This window comes from Ornithorhynchus anatinus, chromosome 2 (genome assembly GCF_004115215.2).
Source record: "Ornithorhynchus anatinus isolate Pmale09 chromosome 2, mOrnAna1.pri.v4, whole genome shotgun sequence".
NCBI lineage: Eukaryota > Metazoa > Chordata > Mammalia > Monotremata > Ornithorhynchidae > Ornithorhynchus > Ornithorhynchus anatinus.
Genome location: NC_041729.1, coordinates 154,013,544 through 154,017,444, shown reverse-complemented (window position 1 = coordinate 154,017,444; position 3,901 = coordinate 154,013,544). Strand labels below are relative to the sequence as shown.

Genomic DNA, 3,901 nt, shown 5'->3' with positions numbered 1-3,901 from the left:
GAAAATATATACAGTTGAGCAGACGAGTATAGTGCTGAGGGGATGGGAAGGGAGAAGGGGAGGAGCAGAGGGAAAGGGGGAAAAGAGGGTTAAGCTGCGGAGAGGTGAAGGGGGGGTGGTAGAGGGAGTAGAGGGAGAAGGGGAGCTCAGTCTGGGAAGGCCTCTTGGAGGAGGTGAGTTTTAAGTAGGGTTTTGAGGACGTGGCCCGGGGGTCGATGGCGGGATAGGCGAGACCGAGGGACAGTGAGGAGGTGGGCGGCAGAGGAGCGGAGCGTGCGGGGTGGGCGGTAGAAAGAGAGAAGGGAGGAGAGGTAGGAAGGGGCAAGGTGATGTAGAGCCTTGAAGCCTAGAGTGAGGAGTTTTTGTTTGGAGCGGAGGTTGATAGGCAACCACTGGAGTTGTTTAAGAAGGGGAGTGACAGGCCCAGATCGTTTCTGCAGGAAGATGAGCCAGGCAGTGGAGTGAAGAATAGACTGGAGCGGGGCGAGAGAGGAGGAAGGGAGGTCAGAGAGAAGGCTGACACAGTAGTCTAGCCGGGCTATAACGAGAGCCCGTAGCAGTAAGGTAGCCGTTTGGGTGGAGAGGAAAGGGCGGATCTTGGCGATATTGTAGAGGTGAAACCGGCAGGTCTTGGTAACGGATAGGATGTGTGGGGTGAACGAGAGGGACGAGTCAAGGATGACACCGAGATTGCGGGCCTGCGGGACGGGAAGGATGGTCGTGCCATCCACGGTGATGGAGAAGTCTGGGAGCGGACCGGGCTTGGGAGGGAAGATGAGGAGCTCAGTCTTGCTCATGTTGAGTTTTAGGTGGCGGGCCGACATCTAGGTGGAGACATCCTGGAGGCAGGAGGAGATGTGAGCCTGAAGGGAGGGGGAGAGGAGGGGGGCAGAGATGTAGATCTGTGTGTCATCTGCGTAGAGATGGTAGTCAAAGCCGTGAGAGCGAATGAGTTCACCAAGGGAGTGAGTGTAAACGGAGAACAGAAGAGGGCCAAGAACTGACCCTTGAGGAACTCCAACAGTTAAAGGATGGGAGGGGGAGGAGGCGCCTGCAAAAAGACCGAGAATGACTGGCCAGAGAGATAAGAGGAGAACCAGGAGAGGACGGAGTCCGTGAAGCCAAGGTGAGATAAGGTGTGGAGGAGGAGGGGTTGGTTGACAGTGTCAAAGGCAGCAGAGAGGTCAAGGAGGATTAGAATGGAGTAGGAGCCATTGGATCTGGCAAGAAGGAGGTCATGGGTGACCTTAGAGAGAGCAGTCTCTGTAGAGTGGAGGGGACGGAAGCCAGATTGGAGGGGGTCCAGGAGAGAATGGGAGTTAAGGAATTCTAAGCAGCGATTGTAGACGACTCGTTCTAGGATTTTGGAAAGGAAGGGTAGTAGGGAGATAGGGCGATAATTGGAGGGGGAAGTGGGGTCAAGAGCGGGTTTTTTTAGGATGGGGGAGAAGTGGGCATGTTTGAAGGCAGAGGGGAAGGAGCCATTGGAGATTGAGTGGTTAAAAATAGAAGTTAAGGAAGGGAGGAGGGCAGGGGCGATGGTTTTAATAAGGTGAGAGGGGATGGGGTCCGAGGCGCAGGTGGAGGGGGTGGCACTTGTGAGGAGGAAGGAGATCTCCTCTGAGGATACTGCAGGGAAGGATGGAAAAGTAGGGGAGAGGGTTGGTGGGGGGGAGGGGAGAGGCGGAGGGGTGACTTTGGGGAGCTCAGACCTGATTGTGTTGATTTTTGTGATGAAGTAGGTGGCCAGATCATTGGGGGTGAGAGATGGGGGAGGGGGAGGAACAGGGGGCCTACGGAGAGAGTTAAAGGTCCTGAACAATTGGCGGGGTTGACGGGCATGGGTGTCGATGAGGAAGGAGAAGAAGCTTTGCCTGGTGGAGGAGAGGGCAGAGTTAAGGCAGGAAAGGATAAATTTGAAATGTGTGGACTAGAGTGGGGAGAGACAGGAGGCTGGGAGGTCAGCAAGGGGGCTGATACAGTAATCAAGGTGGTATAAGATAAGTGCTTGGATTTGCACACAGTAAGTGCTCAATAAATACAAGTGAATGAATTAACATGGTAGCAGTTTGGTTGGAGAGGAAAGGGCAGATTTAGCCACATTGGGAAGATTGAACCACACTTATAGCAAGTACACACAATACTTAATAAACACTATTGAGTCCTAGTCTCTTCAGTTTCTTTTATGGTATTTGCTAAGAGCCTACTATGTGTCAGGCACTGTACCAAGTGCTGCGGCACATACAAGATGATCATCTGCATTGGGAAGCTAATCCATTTTCATTGATTATCTTAGATACTTTTCTTTATATCTTCTCCATCTCTATTTTATACTTTCTTAGGGCAGTGAGGAGAATTATGATTAGGGTTCTAGGTGTGGATATATACTGTCATAACAGAAAACTGCTTTTTGTTTTCTATTTCTTTTCCAATGTTACCCAACTTTAACTGGCTTGTATAGCTACTACTATAGGCAGAATGGCCTAGTGGAAAGAATATGGAAGTGAGGACGCTAAGGTTCTATTCCTGACTCTGCCTTTTGCCTGCTGGGTCAATCGGTCAATCACTCAGTGGCACTTATTGGCCACTCACTGTGTGCAGAGCACTGTACTAAGTGCTTTGGAGAGTACAACAGAATTAGCAGACACGTTCCCTTTCCATGATGAGCTCACAGCCTAGAGGGGGTCTTGTCTTATGCCGTCAAGTCATCTTCAACCCATAGCAAAGCCAAGGACACATCTCTCCCAGAACGCCCCACCTCCATCTGCAATCATTCTGGTAGTGTAACCATAGAATTTTCTTGGTAAAAATCCAGAAGTGGTTTACCATTGCCTCCTTCCATGCCGTAAACTTGAGTCTGCTCCTTCGACTCTCTTCCATGTCACAGCTGCCCAGTGTGGGTGAGTTTTGACTTGTAGCAGATTGCCTTCCACTCTCTAGCCACTGCTCAAGATAGGAATGGAATGGATAGACCTCTCTCTGACTCTCCCTCCTATAGTCGAGACTGGTAGAGTACTGGGAACTCTCCAGGTGTGACCCTGAGAGGGGCCTAGAGGGGGAGACAGACATTAATATGAATAAATATGGAATTTATAAAATAGAATTTAAAGGAATGTACACAAGTGCTGTGGGGTTGGGAGCAGAGCAAATAGCAAGTGTCCACAGGTCACAGATCCAAGTGCATAGACAACGAAGAAGGGAGAGCCAGCCGAGGAAAAGAGGGCTTAATCGGGGACCGTTTCTTGGAAGTGATATGACCTCAACAGTGTTTTGAAGGTGGAGAGAGTGGATGAGTCATTTAACTTCTCTGCCCAAATTTCATCCTCTGGGGATAAAATACCCTCATAGATTCTGAGGCTCATGTGGGACAGGGAATGCATCTGATCTGATTATAGTGTGCTGAGCACATAGAGCCTAATACATACCATTATTGTTATTGAACCGATGATTTGGGAGTAAACTTGACAATGATAGCTATACTAAATCCTGAATAATGATAATAATAATAATATTTGTGGTATTTGTTAAGCGCTTACTAAGAGCCAGATAGACTAAGCACTGGGGTAGATACAAACTAATCAGGTTGGACATAGTTCCTGTCCTACATGGAGCTCATAGTCTTAATCTCCATTTTACACATGCGGTAACTGAGGCATAGAGAAGTAAAATGACTTTCCCACATTCACATAATAATGATAATAATTATGGTACTTGTTAAGTGCTTACTATGTGCCAAGCACTGTTCTAAACACTGGGGTAGATACAAGTTAATCAGGTTGGACACAGTTCCTGTCCCACATGGGACTCACACTCTTAATCCCCATTTTACAGATGAGATAACTGAAGCCCAGAGAAATGAAATGACCTGACCAAGGTCACACAGTGGACAAGTGGGCGGAGC

The 3,901-nt window shown here is 48.9% G+C and overlaps 1 non-coding gene across 1 annotated transcript; it reads right to left on the bottom strand.

The window, feature by feature from the left end:
• Positions 1-2,910: 2,910 nt before the first annotated feature.
• On the bottom strand, positions 2,911-3,048 carry LOC114809294. The gene has a single exon (XR_003757081.1). It is a non-coding gene; the product is annotated as a small nucleolar RNA SNORA7 (small nucleolar RNA).
• Positions 3,049-3,901: the final 853 nt, after the last annotated feature.